The sequence below is a fragment of the Schistocerca gregaria genome, chromosome 3 (assembly GCF_023897955.1).
Source record: "Schistocerca gregaria isolate iqSchGreg1 chromosome 3, iqSchGreg1.2, whole genome shotgun sequence".
NCBI classification, from domain to species: domain Eukaryota; kingdom Metazoa; phylum Arthropoda; class Insecta; order Orthoptera; family Acrididae; genus Schistocerca; species Schistocerca gregaria.
Window position 1 is genome coordinate 2,622,240 of NC_064922.1, and position 25,932 is coordinate 2,648,171.

The 25,932-nt window shown below is 47.6% G+C and overlaps 20 non-coding genes across 20 annotated transcripts; all 20 read right to left on the reverse strand.

Moving 5' to 3' along the window:
* Positions 1 to 479: 479 nt before the first annotated feature.
* Trnak-cuu (transfer RNA lysine (anticodon CUU)) lies at positions 480 to 552 on the reverse strand. Its single transcript has one exon. It is a non-coding gene; the product is annotated as a tRNA-Lys (tRNA).
* Positions 553 to 2,006: 1,454 nt separating this feature from the next.
* On the reverse strand, positions 2,007 to 2,079 carry Trnak-cuu (transfer RNA lysine (anticodon CUU)). Its single transcript has one exon. It is a non-coding gene; the product is annotated as a tRNA-Lys (tRNA).
* Positions 2,080 to 2,531: 452 nt separating this feature from the next.
* On the reverse strand, positions 2,532 to 2,604 carry Trnar-ucg (transfer RNA arginine (anticodon UCG)). Its single transcript has one exon. It is a non-coding gene; the product is annotated as a tRNA-Arg (tRNA).
* A 1,446-nt stretch (positions 2,605 to 4,050) lies between these two features.
* Trnar-ucg (transfer RNA arginine (anticodon UCG)) lies at positions 4,051 to 4,123 on the reverse strand. Its single transcript has one exon. It is a non-coding gene; the product is annotated as a tRNA-Arg (tRNA).
* A 2,954-nt stretch (positions 4,124 to 7,077) lies between these two features.
* Positions 7,078 to 7,150, reverse strand: Trnar-ucg (transfer RNA arginine (anticodon UCG)). Its single transcript has one exon. It is a non-coding gene; the product is annotated as a tRNA-Arg (tRNA).
* Positions 7,151 to 7,663: 513 nt separating this feature from the next.
* Positions 7,664 to 7,735, reverse strand: Trnat-agu (transfer RNA threonine (anticodon AGU)). Its single transcript has one exon. It is a non-coding gene; the product is annotated as a tRNA-Thr (tRNA).
* An 839-nt stretch (positions 7,736 to 8,574) lies between these two features.
* Positions 8,575 to 8,647, reverse strand: Trnar-ucg (transfer RNA arginine (anticodon UCG)). Its single transcript has one exon. It is a non-coding gene; the product is annotated as a tRNA-Arg (tRNA).
* A 6,836-nt stretch (positions 8,648 to 15,483) lies between these two features.
* On the reverse strand, positions 15,484 to 15,555 carry Trnat-agu (transfer RNA threonine (anticodon AGU)). The gene has a single exon. It is a non-coding gene; the product is annotated as a tRNA-Thr (tRNA).
* Positions 15,556 to 16,418: 863 nt separating this feature from the next.
* Positions 16,419 to 16,491, reverse strand: Trnar-ucg (transfer RNA arginine (anticodon UCG)). The gene has a single exon. It is a non-coding gene; the product is annotated as a tRNA-Arg (tRNA).
* A 503-nt stretch (positions 16,492 to 16,994) lies between these two features.
* Positions 16,995 to 17,066, reverse strand: Trnat-agu (transfer RNA threonine (anticodon AGU)). Its single transcript has one exon. It is a non-coding gene; the product is annotated as a tRNA-Thr (tRNA).
* A 338-nt stretch (positions 17,067 to 17,404) lies between these two features.
* On the reverse strand, positions 17,405 to 17,477 carry Trnak-cuu (transfer RNA lysine (anticodon CUU)). The gene has a single exon. It is a non-coding gene; the product is annotated as a tRNA-Lys (tRNA).
* A 1,447-nt stretch (positions 17,478 to 18,924) lies between these two features.
* On the reverse strand, positions 18,925 to 18,997 carry Trnak-cuu (transfer RNA lysine (anticodon CUU)). Its single transcript has one exon. It is a non-coding gene; the product is annotated as a tRNA-Lys (tRNA).
* Positions 18,998 to 19,449: 452 nt separating this feature from the next.
* Trnar-ucg (transfer RNA arginine (anticodon UCG)) lies at positions 19,450 to 19,522 on the reverse strand. Its single transcript has one exon. It is a non-coding gene; the product is annotated as a tRNA-Arg (tRNA).
* Positions 19,523 to 20,456: 934 nt separating this feature from the next.
* Positions 20,457 to 20,529, reverse strand: Trnak-cuu (transfer RNA lysine (anticodon CUU)). Its single transcript has one exon. It is a non-coding gene; the product is annotated as a tRNA-Lys (tRNA).
* A 452-nt stretch (positions 20,530 to 20,981) lies between these two features.
* On the reverse strand, positions 20,982 to 21,054 carry Trnar-ucg (transfer RNA arginine (anticodon UCG)). Its single transcript has one exon. It is a non-coding gene; the product is annotated as a tRNA-Arg (tRNA).
* A 914-nt stretch (positions 21,055 to 21,968) lies between these two features.
* Trnak-cuu (transfer RNA lysine (anticodon CUU)) lies at positions 21,969 to 22,041 on the reverse strand. Its single transcript has one exon. It is a non-coding gene; the product is annotated as a tRNA-Lys (tRNA).
* Positions 22,042 to 23,476: 1,435 nt separating this feature from the next.
* On the reverse strand, positions 23,477 to 23,549 carry Trnak-cuu (transfer RNA lysine (anticodon CUU)). Its single transcript has one exon. It is a non-coding gene; the product is annotated as a tRNA-Lys (tRNA).
* Positions 23,550 to 24,001: 452 nt separating this feature from the next.
* On the reverse strand, positions 24,002 to 24,074 carry Trnar-ucg (transfer RNA arginine (anticodon UCG)). The gene has a single exon. It is a non-coding gene; the product is annotated as a tRNA-Arg (tRNA).
* A 916-nt stretch (positions 24,075 to 24,990) lies between these two features.
* On the reverse strand, positions 24,991 to 25,063 carry Trnar-ccu (transfer RNA arginine (anticodon CCU)). Its single transcript has one exon. It is a non-coding gene; the product is annotated as a tRNA-Arg (tRNA).
* Positions 25,064 to 25,515: 452 nt separating this feature from the next.
* On the reverse strand, positions 25,516 to 25,588 carry Trnar-ucg (transfer RNA arginine (anticodon UCG)). The gene has a single exon. It is a non-coding gene; the product is annotated as a tRNA-Arg (tRNA).
* Between the last annotated feature and the right edge of the window lie 344 nt (positions 25,589 to 25,932).

The window sequence follows — 25,932 nt, forward strand, 5'->3', positions numbered from 1 at the left end:
TAATTGTTCGTCATCACAGATACTGTTTGCTATACGGCTATGACGCGCAACTGATTTCCAAAATTCGTCTTCCTCCTGTGAGGATGTAACTCACGACTCCTGGTTTACTAGACCAGTGCTCTACCACTGAGCTAAAGACGCGCGGCCTAGCGGAACTTTTGCGTACTTCGTCCGTACGGTCGTCTGAATCATCAGACTTCAGCTGACAACACTTCATATTTTTGACTAATATTTGCAGCTATGGCGACCCATTACTGCTTGGCTACACATCTGACACGTAGCCGATGTTCACTCCAAACAAAACCACCTGCACTTAAGAACATAACTTTCACACATGTCTACAAAATCACCTTCACCTTCAAATACAGTTATCTTGCGACTGATTGAGACATAGGCAAATTTTAAAGTTGCTATTTCCATTACATCACGTTAATCAGAAAATCGGTAATTTACATCTGCAGCGGAGAAGAATTCCGTTCCGCCCAGCGTAGGGCTCGAACCCACGACCCTGTGATTAAGAGTCTCATGCTCTACCGACTGAGCTAGCCGTGCTGCCTCGTTGGGTACCTGCTGGGTAGCAGATCACACAGTACTCGTTTGGGTTGGTTGGTCCCATACAGAATCTCTCCATGCTGCCTAATGTTTTCCTAACGTCACACTCGTCACGTACTTCACTTTTATTTCATAATCATTTCTGAGAGGTAAAGGAATTGCATGACAATCTGCAGAGCTAGCGGTGTCAAAATTAACACACATACTTGACGTGACTCAAAAGCCGAACGAGTTACTTTCCGACGTTGTTTTAGATGTGCAAGTGGCAGTCAAACGTCGCGGTGAGGGCACTCTGCCGACCATTTCGCTAGGTAACACCGGCCTTGTTGTGTGTGATTCAAGCTCAAGACCATCTCCAAGCACAAAATGGTCAACAGCAACATTCAGACGGTTTCGTACTGCACAATTGCTACATTAAAACGTTATGTTTGTTTTTCAGAACTGGAAAAATACTAACGTGACAGGATCTGAACCTGCAATCTTCGGATCCGAAGTCCGACGCCTTATCCATTAGGCCACACGGTCACTGACGACCGAGTATAACTTATATACGACTCATCTCTAAACGCTCACACCCCCTGAGGGATTGTTTTTTCGTTCCACACAGCCGCTGCCCCTTACTCTTTCCCACCCATTCGTTACATTCAACCTCTTACGAGACCGACCAAACATAGACAGGAAAACAAGACCACACACTTTGCGCAATCGGAATCGATGGCAGGGTGTCCCTCGCCGCATTTGCTACGATGGCCATTTGCTACTTCTGTAGAAGCGGCGGCGGCGGCGGCGGCGACGACGACGACGACGACGACGACGATGACGACGACGAACGCGAGAGGCTCAGAGATTTGTGAGAAATACATCTATAAAATGTAATTCAGACTGCCTCGTCCCACCTTATGCCGTACCGCTCTGGCAAATGCTTTATCTGCGCCATTCACATCTGAGAGTAATTCTTAATAAAACGCCTCTCGCTAATTGTTCGTCATCACAGATACTGTTTGCTATACGGCTATGACGCGCAACTGATTTCCAAAATTCGTCTTCCTCCTGTGAGGATGTAACTCACGACTCCTGGTTTACTAGACCAGTGCTCTACCACTGAGCTAAAGACGCGCGGCCTAGCGGAACTTTTGCGTACTTCGTCCGTACGGTCGTCTGAATCATCAGACTTCAGCTGACAACACTTCATATTTTTGACTAATATTTGCAGCTATGGCGACCCATTACTGCTTGGCTACACATCTGACACGTAGCCGATGTTCACTCCAAACAAAACCACCTGCACTTAAGAACATAACTTTCACACATGTCTACAAAATCACCTTCACCTTCAAATACAGTTATCTTGCGACTGATTGAGACATAGGCAAATTTTAAAGTTGCTATTTCCATTACATCACGTTAATCAGAAAATCGGTAATTTACATCTGCAGCGGAGAAGAATTCCGTTCCGCCCAGCGTAGGGCTCGAACCCACGACCCTGTGATTAAGAGTCTCATGCTCTACCGACTGAGCTAGCCGTGCTGCCTCGTTGGGTACCTGCTGGGTAGCAGATCACACAGTACTCGTTTGGGTTGGTTGGTCCCATACAGAATCTCTCCATGCTGCCTAATGTTTTCCTAACGTCACACTCGTCACGTACTTCACTTTTATTTCATAATCATTTCTGAGAGGTAAAGGAATTGCATGACAATCTGCAGAGCTAGCGGTGTCAAAATTAACACACATACTTGACGTGACTCAAAAGCCGAACGAGTTACTTTCCGACGTTGTTTTAGATGTGCAAGTGCCAGTCAAACGTCGCGGTGAGGGCACTCTGTCGACCATTTCGCTAGTTAACACCGGTCTTGTTGTGTGTGATTCAAGCTCAAGACCATCTCCAAGCACAAAATGGTCAACAGCAACATTCAGACGGTTTCGTACTGCACAATTGCTACATTAAAAAGTTAGGTTTGTTTTTCAGAACTGGAAAAACACGACCGTGACAGGATTCGAACCTGCAATCTTCGGATCCGAAGTCCGACGCCTTATCCATTAGGCCACACGGTCACTGACGACCAAGTATAACTTATATACGAATCATCTCGAAACGCTCACACCCCCTGAGGAATTGTTTTTTCGTTCCACACAGCCGCTGCCCCTTACTATTTCCCACCCATTCGTTACATTCAACCTCTTACGAGACCGACCAAACATAGACAGGAAAACAAGACCACACACTTTGCGCAATCGGAATCGATGGCAGGGTGTCCCTCGCCGCATTTGCTACGATGGCCATTTGCTACTTCTGCAGAAGCGGCGGCGGCGGCGACGACGACGACGACGACGACGACGAACGCGAGAGGCTCAGAGATTTGTGAGAAATACATCTATGAAATGTAATTCAGACTGCCTCGTCCCACCTTATGCCGTACCGCTTTGGCAAATGCTTTTATCAGCGCCATTCGCCTTAATCACATCTGAGAGTAATTCTTAATAAAACGCCTCTCGCTAATTGTTCGTCATCACAGATACTGTTTGCTATACGGCCATGATGCGCAACTGATTTCCAAAATTCGTCTTTCTCCTGTGAGGATGGAACTCACGACTCCTTGTTTACTAGATCAGTGCTCTACCACTGAGCTAGAGAGGTGCGGCCTAGCGGAACTTATGCGTACTTCGTCCGTACGGTCGTCTGAATCATCAGATTTCAGCTGACAACACTTCATATTTTTGACTAATATTTGCAGCTATGGCGACCCATTACTGCTTGGCTACACATCTGACACGTAGCCGATGTTCTCTCCAAACAAAACCACCTGCACTTCAGAACATGACTTTCACACATGTCTACAAAATCACCTTCACCTTCTAATACAGTTTTCTTGCGACTGATTGAGACGTAGGCAAATTTTAAATTTGCTATTTCCATTACATCTCGTTAATCAGAAAATCGGTAAATTACATCTGCAGCAGAGAAAAATTCCGTTCCGCCCAGCATAGGGCACGAACTCACGACCCCGTGATTAAGAGTCTAAAGTTCTACCTACTCAGCTAGCCGTGCTGCCTCGCTGGGTAAGTGCTGGGTAGCAGATCATACAGTACTCGTTTGGGTTGGTTGGTCCCATACAGAATCTCTCCATGCTGCCTAATGTTTTCCTAACGTCACACTCGTCACTTACTTCACTTTTATTTCATAATCATTTCTGAGAGGTAAAGGAATTGCATGACAATCTGCAGAGCTAGCGGCGTCAAAATTAACACACATACTTGACGTGACTCAAAAGCCGAACGAGTTACTCTCCGACGTTGTTTTAGATGTGCAAGTGTCAGTCAAACCTCGCGGTGAGGGCACTCTGCCGACCATTTCGCTAGTTAACACCGGTCTTGTTGTGTGTGTTTCAAGCTCAAGACCATCTCCAAGCACAAAATGGTCAACAGCAACATTCAGACGGTTTCGTACTGCACAATTGCTACATTCAAACGGTATGTTTGTTTTTCAGAACTGGAAAAACACGACCGTGACAGGATTCGAACCTGCAATCTTCGGATCCGAAGTCCGACGCCTTATCCATTAGGCCACACGGTCACTGACGACCAAGTATAACTTTTATACGACTCATCTCGAAACGCTCACACCCCCTGAGGAATTGTGTTTTCGTTCCACACAGCCGCTGCCCCTTACTCTTTCCCACCCATTCGTTACATTCAACCTCTTACGAGACCGACCAAACATAGACAGGAAAACAAGACCACACACTTTGCGCAATCGGAATCGATGGCAGGGTGTCCCTCGCCGCATTTGCTACGATGGCTATTTGCTACTTCTGCAGAAGCGGCGGCGCCGGGGAAGATGACGACGACGACGACGACGACGACGACGACGACGACGACGACGACGACGACGACCGCGAGAGGCTCAGACATTTGTGAGAAATACATCTATAAAATGTAATTCAGACTGCCTTGTCCCACGTTATGCCGTTCCGCTTTGGCAAATGCTTTATCAGCGCCATTCGCCTTAATCCCATCTGAGAGTAATTCTTAATAAAACGGCTCTCGCTAATTGTTCGTCATCACAGATACTGTTTGCTATACGGCTATGACGCGCAACTGATTTCCAAAATTCGTCTTCCTCCTGTGAGGATGGAACCCACGACTCCTGGTTTACTAGACCAGTGCTCTGCCACTGAGCTAAAGAGGCGCGGCCTAGCGGAACTTTTGCGTACTTCGTCCGTACGGTCGTCTGAATCATCAGACTTCAGCTGACAAAACTTCATATTCTTGACTAATATTTGCAGCTATGGCGACCCATTACTGCTTGGCTACACATCTGACACGTAGCCGATGTTCTCTCCAAACAAAACCACCTGCACTTCAGAACATGACTTTCACACATGTCTACAAAATCACCTTCACATTCAAATACAGTTTTCTTGCGACTGATTGAGACGTAGACAAATTTTAAAGTTGCTATTTCCATTACATCACGTTAATCAGAAAATCGGTAATTTACATCTGCAGCTGAGAAAAATTCCGTTCCGCCAGCGTAGGGCTCGAACCCACGACGCTGTGATAAAGAGTCTCATGCTCTACCGACTGAGCTAACCGTGCTGCCTCGTTTTACTTGCTGGGTAGCAGATCACACAGTACTCGTTTGGGTTGCTTGGTCCCATACAGAATCTCTCCATGCTGCCTAATGTTTTCCTAACGTCACACTCGTCACGTACTTCACTTTTATTTCATAATCATTTCTGAGAGGTAAAGGAATTACATGACAATCTGCAGAGCTAGCGGCGTCAAAATTAACACACATACTTGACGTGTCTCAAAAGCCGAACGAGTTACTTTCCGACGTTGTTTTAGATGTGCAAGTGCCAGTCAAACCTCGCGGTGAGGGCACTCTGCCGACCATTTCGCTAGTTAACACCGGTCTTGTTGTGTGTGTTTCAAGCTCAAGACCATCTCCAAGCACAAAATGGTCAACAGCAACATTCAGACGGTTTCGTACTGCACAATTGCTACATTAAAACGATCTGTTTGTTTTTCAGAACTGGAAAAACACGACCGTGAAAGGATTCCAACCTGCAATCTACGGATCCGAAGTCCGACGCCTTATCCATTAGGCCACACGGTCACTGACGACCGAGGATAACTAATATACGACTCATCTCGAAACGCTCACACCCCCTGAGTAATTGTGTTTTCGTTCCACACAGCCGCTGCCCCTTACTCTTTCACACCCATTCGTTACATTCAACCTCTTACGAGACCGACCAAACATAGACAGGAAAACAAGACCACACACTTTGCGCAATCGGAATCGATGGCGTGGTGTCCCTCGCCGCATTTGCTACGATGGCCATTTGCTACTTCTGCAAAAGCGACGACAGGCTAAGAGATTTGTGAGAAATACATCTATAAAATGTAATTCAGACTGACTCGTACCTCCTTATGCCGTACCGCTTTGACAAATGCTTTATCAGCGCCATTCGCCTTAATCACATCTGAGAGTAATTCTTAATAAAACGCCCCTCGCTAATTGTTCGTCATCACAGATACTGTTTGCTATACGGCCATGACGCGCAACTGATTTCATAAATTCGTCTTCCTCCTGTGAGGATGGAACTCACGACTCCTGGTTTACTAGACCAGTGCTCTACCACTGAGCTAAAGACGCGCGGCGTAGCGGAACTTTTGCGTACTTCATCAGTACGGTCGTCCGTATCATCAGTCTTCAGCTGACAACACTTCATATTTTTGACTAATATTTGCAGCTATGGCGACCCATTACTGCTTGGCTACAGATCTGACACGTAGCCGATGTTCTCTCCAAACAAAACCACCTGCACTTCAGAACATGACTTTCACACATGTCTACAAAATCACCTTCACCTTCAAATACAGTTTCCTTGCGACTGATTGAGACGTAGGCAAATTTTAAAGTTGCTATTTCCATTACATCACGTTAATCAGAAAATCGGTAATTTACATCTGCAGCGGAGAAAAATTCCGTTCCGTCCAGGGTAGGGCTCGAACTGACGACGCTGTGATTAAGAGTCTCATGCTCTACCGACTGAGCTAGCCGTGCTGTCTCGCTGGGTACCTGCTGGGTAGCAGATCACACAGTACTCGTTTGGGTTGCTTGGTCCCATACAGAATCTCTCCATGCTGCCTAATGTTTTCCTAACGTCACACTCGTCACGTACTTCACTTTTATTTCATAATCATTTCTGAGAGGTAAAGGAATGGCATGACAATCTGCAGAGCTAGCGGCGTCAAAATTAACACACATACTTGACGTGACTCAAAAGCCGAACGAGTTACTTTCCGACGTTGTTTTAGATGTGCAAGTGCCAGTCAAACCTCGCGGTGAGGGCACTCTGCCGACCATTTCACTAGTTAACACCGGTCTTGTTGTGTGTGTTTCAAGCTCAAGACCATCTCCAAGCACAAAATGGTCAACAGCAACATTCAGACGGTTTCGTACTGCACAATTGCTACATTAAAACGGTAAGTTTGTTTTTCAGAACTGGAAAAACACGACCGTGACAGGATTCGAACCTGCGATCTTCGGATCCGAAGTCCGACGCCTTATCCATTAGGCCACACGGTCACTGACGACCAAGTATAACTGATATACGACTCATCTCGAAACGCTCACACCCCCTGAGGAATTGTGTTTTCGTTCCACACAGCCGCTGCCCCTTACTCTTTCCCACCCATTCGTTACATTCAACCTCTTACGAGACCGACCAAACATAGACAGGAAAACAAGACCACACACTTTGCGCAATTGGAATCGATGGCAGGGTGTCCCTCGCCGCATTTGCTACGATGGCCATTTGCTACTTCTGCAGAAGCGGCGGCGGCGGCGGCGGCGGCGACGACGACGACGACGACGACCTCGGAAGGCTCAGAGATTTGTGAGAAATACATCTATAAAATGTAATTCAGACTGCCTCGTCCCACCTTATGCCGTACCGCTTTGGCAAATGCTTTATCAGCGCCATTCGCCTTAATCACATCTGAGAGTAATTCTTAATAAAACGCCTCTCGCTAATTGTTCGTCATCACAGATACTGTTTGCTATACGGCCATGACGCGCAACTGATTTCCAAAATTCGTCTTCCTCCTGTGAGGATGGAACTCACGACTCCTGGTTTACTAGACCAGTGCTCTACCACTGAGCTAAAGAGGCGCGGCCTAGCGGAAATTTTGCGTACTTCGTCCGTACGGTCGTCTGAATCATCAGACTTCAGCTGACAACACTTCATAATTTTGACTAATATTTGCAGCTATGGCGACCCATTACTGCTTGGCTACACATCTGACACGTAGCCGAAGTTCTCTCCAAACAAAACCACCTGCACTTCAGAACATGACTTTCACACATGTCTACAAAATCACCTTCACCTTCAAATACTGTTATCTTGCGACTGATTGAGACGTAGGCAAATTTTAAATTTGCTATTTCCATTACATCACGTTAATCAGAAAATCGGTAATTTACATCTGCAGCGGAGAAAAATTCCATTCCGCCCAGCGTAGGTCTCGTACCCTCGACCCCGTGATTAAGAGTCTAATGCTCTACCGACTGAGCTAGCCGTGCTGCCTCGTTGGGTACCTGCAGTGTAGCAGATCACACAGTACTCGTTTGGGTTGCTTGGTCCCATACAGAATCTCTCCATGCTGCCTAATGCTTTCCTAACGTCACACTCGTCACGTACTTCACTTTTATTTCATAATCATTTCTGAGAGGTAAAGGAATTGCATGACAATCTGCACACATACTTGACGTGATTCAAAAGCCGAACGAGTTACTTTCCGACGTTGTTTTAGATGTGCAAGTGCCAGTCAAACCCCGCGGTGAGGGCACTCTGCCGACCATTTCGCTAGTTAACACCGGTCTTGTTGTGTGTGTTTCAAGCTCAAGACCATCTCCAAGCACAAAATGGTCAACAGCAACATTCAGACGGTTTCGTACTGCACAATTGCTACATTAAAACGGTATGTTTGTTTTTCAGAACTGGAAAAACACGACCGTGACAGGATTCGAACCTGCAATCTACGGATCCGAAGTCCGACGCCTTATCCATTAGGCCACACGGTCACTAACAACCAAGTATAACTTATATACGACTCATCTCGAAACGCTCACACCCCCTGAGGAATTGTGTTTTCGTTCCACACAGCCGCTGCCCCTTACTCTTTCCCACCCATTCGTTACATTCAACCTCTTACGAGACCGACCAACATAGACAGGAAAACAAGACCACACACTTTGCGCATTCGGAATCGATGGCAGGGTGTCCCTCGCCGCATTTGCTACGATGGCCATTTGCTACTTCTGCAGAAGCGGCGGCGATGGCGACGACGACGACGACGACGACGACGACCGCGAGAGGCTCAGAGATTTGTGAGAAATACGTCTATAAAATGTAATTCAGACTGCCTCGTCCCACCTTATGCCGTACCGCTTTGGCAAATGCTTTATCTTGGCCTGGCGTGAGGTCGGTCGCTCGACGGCGCGTTCGGCGCGGGCCCGCCCGTAGCCGGCGCGCCGTAAGGCACGGAGGCTCGCACTGGGGCGTATCGCTTCCAGACGGGCGTGCCGCGGCACTCCTCACAGGGGAAGTGATGTGTCTCTTACAACCTCTCCTTCCCAAGTGGCTCTTTCCGCCTTCCCGTGGTGCCAGACGTTAAGCTCGGCATTTTGCCTTGCGACAAAAGGGAGAGCTGCGACCCAACCCGATGCGAAAGCGAAGGGTGCGTGGCACAGGGGGAGCTGTGTCAAGGGACGAACATCTGTCCCTTCCTGTTCGCAGGGCCCAGACCAGCAGGAGCTCTGCATGCCGGCGACTTCGTTTGTCGGCGTGGGATCGCGGCGCGAGTCGGCAAGGGTGCCTCGCCGCGCCCCTGGGTAACCGGGGCGTGTTCTGCCAAACCCAGGAGGTGGTGACATCGCCTGGGCCAGGTTAACTGGGTCCAGACCGCCGAACGTCTGGGGGACCGGCCCGCCACCTGAGTAGGAGTGGGTCCTTGGCCGTAAGGTGGAAACTCGGGCTAGTAGGCGGCGAAGGGCGAGAGGTGCATCCGCCTCTCCGGAGTGCGGGGTGCAGTTGCCGAGGAGCGTCGCGTGAAATCGCCGATGACGGAGCCATCGATGGGGACCAGTGCGCTGGCGACGGCGCGCTGAACCCGGCAGCTCGGGAGTGCCCTTGACCTTGGGGCGAGGTCGGTGGGCGAGCTGCAAGAAGTCCCCCCCCATGCCAGAGGAGCCGGTCCGGGGCAAGAGACGGGCTCCCATCTTTCTTTTATCACTCGTATAATCATGGCGACAACCGATACGAGTGACTCGAGTGCGCCTCAACGGGCTTCTTTTGCGCCGCCTGATCCCTCTCCTCAGGATGAGTCGGGACAGCCCGAAAATGAAACTGTGACGCAGAGATTAGCACGAATCACGTTGCTCATGGAGCAAAACATTAAAAACGGGAAGATAAGTCAAGCAGGACTCTCAACAATTAAAAATGAACTGGCTGCATGGGCCATTGCCCACGCAAAGTTGGAAGGAAGGGTGGAAGAATTAGAGAAGGAAAACAATCGATTGAGGAAACAACCAGTTAAAACCTGGGCTGCCGTGGCAGCGCAAGCTCCCACGAAGCCCAAAACGACTAGAGATACCATAGATAAAGTGACTAAGAGGCCAGATACGGCAGTTTTCTTGAGGACCCTGCCGGGCCAAGACACAAGTGTCAAAAGAATCCAGGAGCTATTCACGACTACTGTGGACCCTGTAAAAGAGAAAATAAAGATCAAAAGAATCAAACCCAGCAAGAATTCAGTAATAGTGGAAGTCGCATCCGAAGAGGATAAAGAAAAAATATTGAACAACCACAAATTAAATTCAGTAATTAAGTGTGAGCCTCCAAGGAAAAGGAACCCTCTCGTGATTCTGTACGACGTTCCAACAGTAATGACCAATGAAGAGTTATGCGACACAATCAGGAAACAAAACTTTGAGCATCTGAGTGAAGAAGAGTTCAAAGACTGTTTTAAACTCAGATTCAAGACAGGTCCACGGGGTCGAGATGTGGTACATCACGTCGCTGAGGTTACAGCGTGGATGTGGAAAAGCATTACGACAATGGGCAAAATATATGTTGGCTTCCATGCCATCAACACTAGGGACTATGTCGTGGTACCTCGTTGCCACAACTGTGGCGACTTGGACCACATTCTCAGGCTGTGCACCAGGGAGTCGGCCTGCACAAAATGTGGAGAGAACGGTCACAACCGTAAAGACTGCAAGGCAGCAGCAATCTGCATACCATGCAGGAACGGAGGCAAGAAATCATGCGGAGCTACAGGTCGAAACTGCCCAACATACAGGATGCTTGAACAAAGACTGATTTCCAGGATTGATTATGGGTGAGCCCGGCATACTGAACAGGATGCCGAAACATAAGTCCCCGAGCAAAAGGAGGAGGGATGCTATGAGGGCTAACAAGTTTAAGTTGTTCTTAAGGTCGCTTACGAGCACCAAGAAAACTGAAAATAGAGCCACACAGACTGAGATCTATATGATAAATATGGCAATACAGACAGATCCCCCCATAGCTGCAGCTCCCTCCTCCGAAAGCCGGGGAGCAGAGCCGACAGAACACCAGAAACGGCAAGGGCATCCTGTGGCTGTGGCAGTTTCCAGAAAGGAGCAGAAAAAAGTCATTCAACCGATACAGGAAAACTTGATAACCAGTAGCTCTAGTACAAGTTCTCCCACACAGGGTACTCCAGTAGTTAGACTACCACCTGTGGACCCTGTAAGAGTGTACCCCAACTTGGAGTACACCATGCAACTAGCAAGACTTGAGCAGCCGGCTACCCTGACCACTGCCCTGAGACATGTGGTTCGTGTAGGACACGAAGAGGGACGAAAGATAACCTTCTCGGTGATGGAGGCTGTGGACAGAATTCAACTAAAATCAGTGAATCTCCCCACTGACTTTGGAGCCCTGCGAGACTTGTTAAGAAAGGTGTTTGAAAGAAGGGGCGAGAAATTCGACCTAAATGACATCTACGAACAGGCAGTTTTGGCGAACGGACGAATTGCGTTCGACTGGACTAAGACCTGGCCACATGACCGAGTACACACCTACTTTCCATAATGACCAAAATAAACATAGGACAACTAAACACTCATAATAGTCGACTTGTGATGCAGGAACTCCGAAGGGAGGTGGAGGAGAGGAGATTGGATGTGCTCTGTCTGCAGGAGCCGTACTCCCAAGCTGGGAAAGTCGCATTTGCTGCCGCCACATGGCAAGTAATAAGCAGAGGAGAAGACCCAAGGGCGGCAATTATAATTACAAACAAACTCGTGAGAGTAACCACATTCTCTCAGTTTACAACTCCCCATTGCAACGTCGTGGAGCTCCAATCTCCAGCAGGAATCATCACCATCATTAATATGTATTTCCAGTATGGAGATGACATTGAAATACACCTAGACCACCTGATGAGGGTGACCACGGCGTTGCGGGGAAGGAAAATTGTAATAACAGCTGATATTAATGCCAAGTCCCCCCTATGGTTCAGTGGCACAAGAGACGCAAATGGAGAAAAGGTGGAAGAATACATTATGGCGTCGCAACTCGTGGTGGCCAACAGGCCTGGTAATCCTCCTACCTACACGGCAGGAGGAGGGCAGGGTACAAATATTGATGTCACTCTCGTGACACCAAATGTAACAAACATCATTCAAAATTGGAAAGTAGTAGGAAACGCCACCACTAGCGACCATAACTTAATAACTTTCACAGTAGGGGAGAGAGAGTGCCGCTGGGCCATGGGATGGGAAATACAATTTAACTACAGGAAAGCTGACTGGGAACGCCTGGCGAGGGAGTGCGACATTCCTCCGTTACCGGAAGATGACATACAACAAGACATAAACGTAGACAACAGAGCAGATGAACTAGTAACTGCAGTAACCAGGGCGGTGAGGGCTGCTGTACCGATCAGGAGGAAGGCCATGGCGGCTTCTCCGTCACCGTGGTCGCCTGAACTGGAAGATCTACGCCAATCTGTCAGGAGGCTAAGGAGGCACTACCAGCGCAGTGTCGTCTGGCAGGAGAGACAAAGGTGGCAATTGCAGTACAGGGAGGCAAAACAGAGGTTCCAGAGTGAACTACGTGAAGTCAGAAGGCGAAGCTGGGAACACTATGTGCTCAGCCAGCTAGCTCTGGATCCATGGGGACTCCCCTATAAATTAGTCAGGGAGAAAATCCGCTCTCCTATGGAGCTATCTACAGTCAGGCACGGGGACAGGATGACGGAGTCCTGGCAGGAGACTGCTGGGGTCCTCCTCCGGTCCCTGCTGCCTGATGACAATGCGGATGGGGAGACAGAGGGACAACGGCAATTGCGAGAACAAGACCGTGAAATATATAATAATGACACGGCGGTCTACCCCTTCTCAGAAGAGGAGGTGGCGACCCACATAAAGCAACTTAAAAGAGGCAAAGCTCCTGGGCCAGACGGCATTGTGGCGGAGGTGGTGCAATTCCTGACACCCCAGCTGGTTGCCCCGCTTACCCACCTCTATAATGAGTGCCTGAGGCAACAACAGTTCCCAAGAAGGTGGAAAACTGGGAACGTCGTCATCATTAAGAAGGGACCGGACAAGGATCCTGCAGAAGTAAAGTCGTACAGGCCGATCTGCCTGTTAGATTTGTTTGGAAAAATCTTGGAAAAACTGCTGGCTGACAGACTGGCAGCACATAGAGTATTGTGCGGGATGAGCAGTAGGCAATTCGGTTTCAGGCCGGGGCGGTCGGCATCTGATGCAATCGCCCTGGCGGCCGAGGTCTGTGGCTCAACCCCGCACAAATACGTGGTGGGCATCATGGTGGACATCAGTGGCGCCTTCGACAACCTGTGGTGGCCCTCGCTCTTCTCCTGCTTGCGGGAGAAGGAGTGTCCAGGGCCGCTATATGGCTGCCTGAGGAGCTACTGTGAGGATCGGGAGGTCTGGCTATCATCCCCTAGCGAAAGGGTAGGGAAAGCTGTCACGAAAGGATGTCCCCAAGGATCGGTCCTAGGGCCGCTCTTTTGGGACATCCACATGGAGCCATTACTAGACAGCCTGCAACGAAGTGAGGATGTGCTAGAGGTGATAGCCTACGCTGATGACCTCCTCCTGATGGTCGGTGGCCGTAGCCGAGAGGACATAGAACCTAAAATAGAGAGAGCGTTAGACAGACTCCTACAGTGGTGCCACACCACGAAAATGACCATATCACCAAGCAAATCGACATACTTACTACTTAAAGGACAACTAATCAGGAACCCTACGGTCAGAATTGACAGCACACCGGTACTGCGAAGACGAGACACACGTTACCTAGGAGTCATCATTGATGAGAAATGGAACTTCGGAAAACACATTGAAACTGTAACCCAAAAAGCTCTGCAAATATTAAACAACCTCATTTCCATAGGACATAAAAGATTTCACCTACCTCCACATCTCATTAAACTTTATCACAATAGTATCCTAACTTCAGTAGTGGGTTACGGCTCCGGGGTCTGGGCGCACAGACTCACGAGGGTTGTGCCCGCCATGGCAGTGAGAAGGGTTCAGAGAAGCATGGTTCTAAGATCTGTGGGCGCTTATAGAACATCTCCAGGAGGGGCCCTATTAGTCATAATGGGGCTCTGCCCACTTGACATCAAGATTAGGGAGCAAGCAGCCTGGTATTGGGCAAAAAAAGGGAACCAGGGGAAAATAGAAGAAATCATGGGTGTGAGGGTAGAGGACAAAAGGGGGATTAGAAGAAGGGGGGAAGAACTCTGGCAGGGGTCCTGGGAGACAGAAGAAACCGGTCGCAGAACCTTTCAGTTCTTGCCGAACGTGAGGGAGCGCTTAGAAATGAAGTACTTTCAGCCAACACGGGGACTGATCCATTTTCTCACTGGTCATGGACCCTACCCGACATACTTATGTCGGTTTGGGAAGAGGGCTACGCCAGCGTGTGACTGTGGCGCGCCGGAAGGCACTCCGGATCATGTGATTTACGAGTGCCCTCTCTTCAATGATGTAGCGACTACACTTCGAGACGGACTACCGAACCATGACACGTATCAACTCCTCAGACGTGAAGACACTTTTCAGATGATTAATACTCTGGCCAACGAGGTATCACGGAAAGTGTTAAATGAATATCTGAGGGAGATTAACTAAGAATGTGAAAATGAACACCGATATTGTCTAGATCCCTTTTCCCATACCGCCAGCGCGCGGACTGGCCGACTTCACATCACAGTTGGGATCCGCCGCGCGCAGGATTAGGGGGAGGAGGGGTTAATCTCACCGACTTAGAGATGCACCAGATTTGACTTAGGATAAGTTAGCTCCGTAGAACTTAGAATAGGATATTATGTTAGGTTATGGAACTGCAGCGAGTTAACATCTTGGCCAGCCCAGTGCCGGGGCAAGCTCTTTGGGGTTAGCCCGAAGAGCAAGGCTTGCAAAGTAGGTTTATATATTCTACTGGCATATATGTGACGCTGCAGGTGTAGAAATTAGCAATTAGTGACAGTAATAGTTTCTTAAGTAGTAAGGATAGTTAGTATAATGCCCATTGTTGTAGTAACCTGTAGCACATCATATTTTGTAGCATGCTGCATGAAACAATAATAAATGTATTAATATTACGACCCACTAATGCTATTAAGGAAGTGGGTTAATATTGTATAATTATTATTATTAATGATGAATAAAGGTTTTTTTTTTAAAAAAAAAAAAAAAAAATGCTTTATCTGGCGCCATTCGCCTTAATCACATCTGAGAGTAATTCTTAATAAAACGCCTCTCGCTAATTGTTCGTCATCACAGATACAGTTTGCTATACGGCCATGACGCGCAACTGATTTCCAAAATTCGTCTTCCTCCTGTGAGGATGGAACTCACGACTCCTGGTTTACTAGACCAGTGCTCTACCACTGAGCTAAAGAGGTGCGGCCTAGCGGAACTTTTGCGTACTTCGTCCGTACGGTCGTCTGAATCATCAGACTTCAGCTGACAACACTTCATATTCTTGACTAATATTTGCAGCTATGGCGACCCATTACTGCTTGGCTACACATCTGACACGTAGCCGATGTTCTCTCCAAACAAAACCACCTGCACTTCAGAACATGACTTTCACACATGTCTACAAAATCACCTTCACCTTCAAATACAGTTTTCTTGCGACTGATTGAGACGTAGGCAAATTTTAAAGTTGCTATTTCCATTACATCACGTTAATCAGAAAATCGGTAATTTACATCTGCAGCGGAGAAAAATTCCGATCCGCCCAGCGTAGGTCTCGAACCCACGGCCCTGTGATTAAGAGTGTCATGCTCTACCGACTGAGCTAGCCGTGCTGCCTCGCTGGGTACCTGCTGGGTAGGAGATCACACAGTACTCGTTTGGGTTGGTTGGTCCCATACAGAATCTCTCCATGCTGCCTAATGTTTTCCTAACGTCACACTCGTCACGTAATTCACTTTTATTTCATAATCATTTCTGAGAGGTAAAGGAATTGCATGACAATCTGCAGAGCTAGCGGCGTCAAAAATAACACACATACTTGACGTGATTCAAAAGCCGAACGAGTTACTTTCCGACGTTGATTTAGATGTGCAAGTGCCAGTCAAACCTCGCGGTGAGGGCACTCTGCCGACCATTTCGCTAGTTAACACCGGTCTTGTTGTGTGTGTTTCAAGCTCAAGACCATCTCCAAGCACAAAATGGTCAACAGCAACATTCAGACGGTTTCGTACTGCACAATTGCTACATTAAAACGGTCTGTTTGTTTTTCAGAACTGGAAAAACACGACCGTGACAGGATTAGAACCTGCAATCTTCGGATCCGAAGTCCAACGCCTTATCCATTAGGCCACACGGTCAGTGACGATCAAGTATAACTAATATACGACTCATCTCGAAACGCTCACACCCCCTGAGGAATTGTGTTTTCGTTCCACACAGCCGCTGCCCCTTACTCTTTCCCACCCATTCGTTACATTCAACCTCTTACGAGACCGACCAACATAGACAGGAAAACAAGACCACACACTTTGCGCATTCGGAATCGATGGCAGGGTGTCCCTCGCCGCATTTGCTACGATGGCCATTTGCTACTTCTGCAGAAGCGGCGGCGATGGCGACGACGACGACGACGACGACCGCGAGAGGCTCAGAGATTTGTGAGAAATACGTCTATAAAATGTAATTCAGACTGCCTCGCCCCACCTTATGCCGTACCGCTTTGGCAAATGCTTTATCTGCGCCATTCGCCTTAATCACATCTGAGAGTAATTCTTAATAAAACGCCTCTCGCTAATTGTTCGTCATCACAGATACTGTTTGCTATACGGCCATGACGCGCAACTGATTTCCAAAATTCGTCTTCCTCCTGTGAGGATGGAACTCACGACTCCTGGTTTACTAGACCAGTGCTCTACCACTGAGCTAAAGAGGTGCGGCCTAGCGGAACTTTTGCGTACTTCGTCCGTACGGTCGTCTGAATCATCAGTCTTCAGCTGACAACACTTCATATTCTTGACTAATATTTGCAGCTATGGCGACCCATTACTGCTTGGCTACACATCTGACACGTAGCCGATGTTCTCTCCAAACAAAACCACCTGCACTTCAGAACATGACTTTCACACATGTCTACAAAATCACCTTCACCTTCAAATACAGTTTTCTTGCGACTGATTGAGACGTAGGCAAATTTTAAAGTTGCTATTTCCATTACATCACGTTAATCAGAAAATCGGTAATTTACATCTGCAGCGGAGAAAAATTCCGTTCCGCCCAGCGTAGGTCTCGAACCCACGACCCTGTGATTAAGAGTCTCATGCTCTACCGACTGAGCTAGCTGTGCTGCCTCGCTGGGTACCTGCTGGGTAGCAGATCACACAGTACACGTTTGGGTTGGTTGTTCCCATACAGAATCTCTCCATGCTGCCTAACGTTTTCCTAACGTCACACTCGTCACGTACTTCACTTTTATTTCATAATCATTTCTGAGAGGTAAAGGAATTGCATGACAATCTGCAGAGCTAGCGGCGTCAAAAATAACACACATACTTGACGTGATTCAAAAGCCGAACGAGTTACTTTCCGACGTTGATTTAGATGTGCAAGTGCCAGTCAATCCTCGCGGTGAGGGCACTCTGCCGACCATTTCGCTAGTTAACACCGGTCTTGTTGTGTGTGTTTCAAGCTCAAGACCATCTCCAAGCACAAAATGGTCAACAGCAACATTCAGACGGTTTCGTACTGCACAATTGCTACATTAAAACGGTATGTTTGTTTTTCAGAACTGATAAAACACGAGCGTGATAGGATTCGAACGTGCAATCTTCGGATCCGAAGTCCGACGCTTTATCCATTAGGCCACACGGTCACTGACGACCAAGTATAACTTATATACGACTCATCTCGAAACGCTCACACCCCCTGAGGAATTGTGTTTTCGTTCCACACAGCCGCTGCCCCTTACTCTTTCCCACCCATTCGATACATTCAACCTCTTACGAGACCGACCAACATAGACAGGAAAACAAGACCACACACTTTGCGCATTCGGAATCGATGGCAGGGTGTCCCTCGCCGCATTTGCTACGATGGCCATTTGCTACTTCTGCAGAAGCGACGGCGGTGGCGACGACGACGACGACGACGACGACAACGACCGCGAGAGGCTCAGAGATTTGTGAGAAATACATGTATAATATGTAATTCAGACTGCATCGTCCCATCTTATGCCGTACCGCTTTGGCAAATGCTTTATCAGCGCCATTCGCCTTAATCACATCTGAGAGTAATTCTTAATAAAACGCCACTCGCTAATTGTTCGTCATCACAGATACTGTTTGCTATACGGCCATGACGCGCAACTGATTTCCAAAATTCGTCTTCCTCCTGTGAGGATGGAACTCACAACTCCTGGCTTACTAGACCAGTGCTCTACCACTGGGCTAAAGAGGCGCGGCCTAGCGGAACTTTTGCGTACTTCGTCCGTACGGTCGTCTGAATCATCAGACTTCAGCTGACAAGACTTCATATTCTTGACTAATATTTGCAGCTATGGCGACCCATTACTGCTTGGCTACACATCTGACACGTAGCCGATGTTCTCTCCAAACAAAACCACCTGCACTTCAGAACATGACTTTCACACGTGTCTACAAAATCACCTTCACCTTCAAATACAGTTTTCTTGCGACTGATTGAGACGTAGGCAAATTTTAAAGTTGCTATTTCCATTACATCACGTTAATCAGAAAATCGGTAATTTACATCTGCAGAGGAGAAAATTTCCGTTCCGCCCAGCGTAGGGCTCGAACCCACGACCCTGTGATTAAGAGTCTCATGCTCTTCCGATTGAGCTAGCCGTGCAGCCTCGCTGGGTACCTGCTCGGTAGCAGATCACACAGTACTCGTTTGGGTTGGTTGGTCCCATACAGAATCTCTCCATGCTGCCTAATGTTTTCCTAACGTCACACTCGTCACGTACTTCACTTTTATTTCATAATCATTTCTGAGAGGTAAAGGAATTACATGACAATCTGCAGAGCTAGCGGCGTCAAAATTAACACACATACTTGACGTGTCTCAAAAGCCGAACGAGTTACTTTCCGACGTTGTTTTAGATGTGCAAGTGCCAGTCAAACCTCGCGGTGAGGGCACTCTGCCGACCATTTCGCTAGTTAACACCGGTCTTGTTGTGTGTGTTTCAAGCTCAAGACCATCTCCAAGCACAAAATGGTCAACAGCAACATTCAGACGGTTTCGTACTGCACAATTGCTACATTAAAACGGTATGTTTGTTTCTCAGAACTGGAAAAAAACGACCGTGACAGGATTCGAACCTGCAATCTTCGGATCCGAAATCCGACGCCTTATCCATTAGGCCACACGGTCACTGACGACCGAGTATAACAAATATACGACTCATCTCGAAACGCTCACACCCCCTGAGGAATTGTGTTTTCGTTCCACACAGCCTCTGCCCCTTACTCTTTCCCACCCATTCGTTATATTCAACCTCTTACGAGACCGACCAACATAGACAGGAAAACAAGACCACACACTTTGCGCATTCGGAATCGATGGCAGGGTGTCCCTCGCCGCATTTGCTACGATGGCCATTTGCTACTTCTGCAGAAGCGACGGCGGCGGCGACGACGACGACGACGACGACGACGACGACGACGACAACGACCGCGAGAGGCTCAGAGATTTGTGAGAAATACATGTATAATATGTAATTCAGACTGCATCGTCCCATCTTATGCCGTACCGCTTTGGCAAATGCTTTATCAGCGCCATTCGCCTTAATCACATCTGAGAGTAATTCTTAATAAAACGCCACTCGCTAATTGTTCGTCATCACAGATACTGTTTGCTATACGGCCATGACGCGCAACTGATTTCCAAAATTCGTCTTCCTCCTGTGAGGATGGAACTCACAACTCCTGGCTTACTAGACCAGTGCTCTACCACTGGGCTAAAGAGGCGCGGCCTAGCGGAACTTTTGCGTACTTCGTCCGTACGGTCGTCTGAATCATCAGACTTCAGCTGACAAGACTTCATATTCTTGACTAATATTTGCAGCTATGGCGACCCATTACTGCTTGGCTACACATCTGACACGTAGCCGATGTTCTCTCCAAACAAAACCACCTGCACTTCAGAACATGACTTTCACACATGTCTACAAAATCACCTCCACCTTCAAATACAGTTTTCTTGCGACTGATTGAGACATAGGCAAATTTTAAAGTTGCTATTTCCATTACATCACGTTAATCAGAAAATCGGTAATTTACATCTGCAGCGGAGAAAAATTCCGTTCCGCCCAGCGTAGGGGTCGAACCCACGACCCTGTGATTAAGAGACTCATGCTCTACCGACTGAGCTAGCCGTGCTGCCTCGTTGGATACCTGCTGGGTAGCAGATCACATAGTACTCGTTTGGGTTGGTTGATCCCATACAGAATCTCTCCATGCTGCCTAATGTTTTCCTAACGTCACACTCGTCACGTACTTCACTTTTATTTCATAATCATTTCTGAGAGGTAAAGGAATGGCATGACAATCTACAGAGCTAGCGGTGTCAAAATTAACACACATACTTGACGTGACTCAAAAGCCGAACGAGTTACTTTCCGACGTTGTTTTACATGTGCAAGTGCCAGTCAAACCTCGCGGTGAGGGCACTCTGCCGACCATTTCGCTAGTTAACACCGGTCTTGTTGTGTGTGTTTCAAGCTCAAGACCATCTCCAAGCACAAAATGGTCAACAGCAACATTCAGACGGTTTCGTACTGCACAATTGCTACATTAAAACGGTATGTTTGTTTTTCAGAACTGATAAAACACGACCGAGACAGGATTCGAACCTGCAATCTTCGGATCCGAAGTCCGACGCCTTATCCATTAGGCCACACGGTCACTGACGACAAAGTGTAACTTATATACGACTCATCTCGAAACGCTCACACCCACTGACCAATTGTGTTTTCGTTCCACACAGCCGCTGCCCCTTACTCTTTCCCACCCATTCGTTACATTCAACCTCTTACGAGACCGACCAAACATAGACAGGAAAACAAGACCACACACTTTGCGCATTCGGAATCGATGGCAGGGTGTCCCTCGCCGCATTTGCTACGATGGCCATTTGCTACTTCTGCAGAAGCGACGGCGGCGGCGACGACGACGACGACGACGACCGCGAGAGGCTCAGAGATTTGTGAGAAATACATGTATAATATGTAATTCAGACTGCCTCGTCCCACCTTATGCCGTACCGCTTTGGCAAATGCTTTATCAGCGCCACTCGACTTAATCACATCTGAGAGTAATTCTTAATAAAACGCCTCTCGCTAATTGTTCGTCATCACAGATACTGTTTGCTATACGGCCATGACGCGCAACTGATTTCCAAAATTCGTCTTCCTCCTGTGAGGACGGAACTCACGACTCCTGGTTTACTAGACCAGTGCTCTACCACTGAGCTAAAGAGGCGCGGCCTAGCGGAACTTTTGCGTACTTCGTCCGTACGGTCGTCTGAATCATCAGACTTCAGCTCACAACACTTCATATTTTTGACTAATATTTGCAGCTATGGCGACCCATTACTGCTTGGCTACACATCTGACACGTAGCCGATGTTCTCTCCAAACAAAACCACCTGCACTTCAGAACATGACTTTCACACATGTCTACAAAATCACCTTCACCTTCAAATACAGTTTTCTTGCGACTGATTGAGACATAGGCAAATTTTAAAGTTGCTATTTCCATTACATCACGTTAATCAGAAAATCGGTAATTTACATCTGCAGCGGAGAAAATTTCCGTTCCGCCCAGCGTAGGGGTCGAACCCACGACCCTGTGATTAAGAGACTCATGCTCTACCGACTGAGCTAGCCGTGCTGCCTCGTTGGATACCTGTTGGGTAGCAGATCACATAGTACTCGTTTGGGTTGGTTGATCCCATACAGAATCTCTCCATGCTGCCTAATGTTTTCCTAACGTCACACTCGTCACGTACTTCACTTTTATTTCATAATCATTTCTGAGAGGTAAAGGAATTGCATGACAATCTGCAGAGCTATCGGCGTCAAAATTAACACACATACTTGACGTGACTCAAAAGCCGAACGAGTTACTTTCCGACGTTGTTTTACATGTGCAAGTGCCAGTCAAACGTCGCGGTGAGGGCACTCTGCCGACCATTTCGCTAGTTAACACCGGTCTTGTTGTGTGTGTTTCAAGCTCAAGACCATCTCCAAGCACAAAATGGTCAACAGCAACATTCAGACGGTTTCGTACTGCACAATTGCTACATTAAAACGGTATGTTTGTTTTTCAGAACTGATAAAACACGACCGAGACAGGATTCGAACCTGCAATCTTCGGATCCGAAGTACGACGCCTTATTCATTAGGCCACACGGTCACTGACGACAAAGTATAACTTATATACGACTCATCTCGAAACGCTCACACCCACTGAGGAATTGTGTTTTCGTTCCACACAGCCGCTGCCCCTTACTCTTTCCCACCCATTCGTTACATTCAACCTCTTACGAGACCGACCAAACATAGACAGGAAAACAAGACCACACACTTTGCGCAATCGGAATCGATGGCAGGTTGTCCCTCGCCGCATTTGCTACGATGGCCATTTGCTACTTCTGCAGAAGCGGCGGCGACGACGACGACGACGACGACGACGACGAGCGTTTCAGAGATTTGTGAGAAATACATCTATAAAATGTAATTCAGACTGCCTCGTCCCACCTTTTCCGTACCGCTTTGGCAAATGCTTTATCAGCGTCATTCGCCGTAATCACATCTGAGAGTAATTCTTAATAAAACGCCTCTCGCTAATTGTTCGTCATCACAGATACAGTTTGCTATACGGCCATGACGCGCAACTGATTTCCAAAATTCGTCTTCCTCCTGTGCGGATGGATCTCACGACTCCTGGTTTACTAGACCAGTGCTCTACCACTGAGCTAAAGAGGCGCGGCCTAGCGGAACTTTTGCGTACTTCGTCCGTACAGTCGTCTGAATCATCAGACTTCAGCTCACAACACTTCATAGTTTTGACTAATATTTGCAGCTATGGCGACCCATTACTGCTTGGCTACACATCTGACACGTAGCCGATGTTCTCTCCAAACAAAACCACCTGCACTTCAGAACATGACTTTCACACATGTCTACAAAATCACCTATACCTTCAAATACAGTTTTCTTGCGACTGATTGAGACATAGGCAAATTTTAAAGTTGCTATTTCCATTACATCACGTTAATCAGAAAATCGGAAATTTACATCAGCAGCGGAGAAAAATTCCATTCCGCCCAGCGTAGGGCTCGAACCCACGACCCTGTGATTAAGAGTCTCATGCTCTACCGACTGAGCTAGCCGTGCTGCCGTGTTGGATACCTGCTGGGTAGGAGATCACACAGTACTCGTTTGGTTTGGTTGATCCCATACAGAATCTCTCCATGCTGCCTAATGTTTTCCTAACGTCACACTCGTCACGTACTTCACTTTTATTTCATAATCATTTCTGAGAGGTAAAGGAATTGCATGACAATCTGCAGAGCTAGCGGCGTCAAAATTAACACACATACTTGACGTCACTCAAAAGCCGAACGAGTTACTTTCCGACGTTGTTTTAGATGTGCAAGTGCCAGTCAAACCTCGCGGTGAGGGCACTCTGCCGACCATTTCGCTAGTTAACACCGGTCTTGTTGTGTGTGTTTCAAGCTCAAGACCATCTCCAAGCACAAAATGGTCAACAGCAACATTCAGACGGTTTCGTACTGCACAATTGCTACATTAAAACGGTATGTTTGTTTTTCAGAACTGGAAAAACACGACCGTGACAGGATTCGAACCTGCAATCTTCGGATCCGAAGTCCGACGCCTTATCCATTAGGCCACACGGTCACTGACGACCAAGTATAACTTATATACGACTCATCTCGAAACGCTCACACCCCCTGAGGAATTGTGTTTTCGTTCCACACAGCCGCTGTCCCTTACTCTTTCCCACCCATTCGTTACATTCAACCTCTTACGAGACTGACCAAACATAGACAGGAAAACAAGACCACACACTTTGCGCAATCGGAATCGATGGCAGGGTGTCCCTCGCCGCATTTGCTACGATGGCCATTTGCTACTTCTGCAGAAGCGGCGACGACGACGACGACGACGACGACGACGAAGACGACGAGCGTTTCAGAGATTTGTGAGAAATACATCTATAAAATGTAATTCAGACTGCCTCGTCCCACCTTTTCCGTACCGCTTTGGCAAATGCTTTATCAGCGTCATTCGCCGTAATCACATCTCAGAGTAATTCTTAATAAAACGCCTCTCGCTAATTGTTCGTCATCACAGATACAGTTTGCTATACGGCCATGACGCGCAACTGATTTCCAAAATTCGTCTTCCTCCTGTGCGGATGGATCTCACGACTCCTTGTTTACTAGACCAGTGCTCTACCACTGAGCTAGAGAGGTGCGGCCTAGCGGAACTTTTGCGTACTTCGTCCGTACGGTCGTCTGAATCATCAGTCTTCAGCTGACAACACTTCATATTCTTGACTAATATTTGCAGCTATGGCGACCCATTACTGCTTGGCTACACATCTGACACGTAGCCGATGTTCTCTCCAAACAAAACCACCTGCACTTCAGAACATGACTTTCACACATGTCTACAAAATCACCTTCACCTTCAAATACAGTTTTCTTGCGACTGATTGAGACGTAGGCAAATTTTAAAGTTGCTATTTCCATTACATCACGTTAATCAGAAAATCGGTAATTTACATCTGCAGCGGAGAAAAATTCCGTTCCGCCCAGCGTAGGTCTCGAACCCACGACCTTGTGATTAGGAGTCTCATGCTCTACCGACTGAGCTAGCCGTGCTGCCTCGTTGGGTACCTGCTGGGTAGCAGATCACACAGTACTCGTTTGGGTTGGTTGGTCCCATACAGAATCTCTCCATTCTGCCTAATGTTTTCGTAACGTCACACTCGTCACGTACTTCACTTTTATTTCATAATCATTTCTGAGAGGTAAAGGAATTGCTTGACAATCTGCAGAGCTAGCGGCGTCAAAATTAACACACATACTTGACGTGACTCAAATGCCGAACGAGTTACTTTCCGACGTTGTTTTAGATGTGCAAGTGCCAGTCAAACCTCGCGGTGAGGGCACTCTGCCGACCATTTCGCTAGTTAACACCGGTCTTGTTGTGTGTGTTCCAAGCTCAAGTCCATCTCCAAGCACAAAATGGTCAACAGCAACATTCAGATGGTTTCGTACTGCACAATTGCTATATTAAAACTGTATGTTTGTTTTTCAGAACTGGAAAAACACGACCATGACAGGATTTGGACCTACAATCTTCGGATCCGAAGTCCGACGCCTTATCCATTAGGCCACACAGTCACTGACGACCAAGTATAACTTATATACGACTCATCTCGAAACGCACACACCCCCTGAGGAATTGTGTTTTCCTTCCACACAGCCGCTGCCCCTTACTCTTTCCCACCCATTCGTTACATTCAACCTCTTACGAGACCGACCAAACGTAGACAGGAAAACAAGACCACACACTTTGCGCAATCGGAATCGATGGCAGGGTGTCCCTCGCCGCATTTGCTACGATGGCCATTTGCTACTTCTGCAGAAGCGGCGACGACGACGACGACGACGACGACGACGACCGCGAGAATTTCAGAGATTTGTGAGAAATACATCTATAAAATGTAATTCAGACTGCCTCGTCC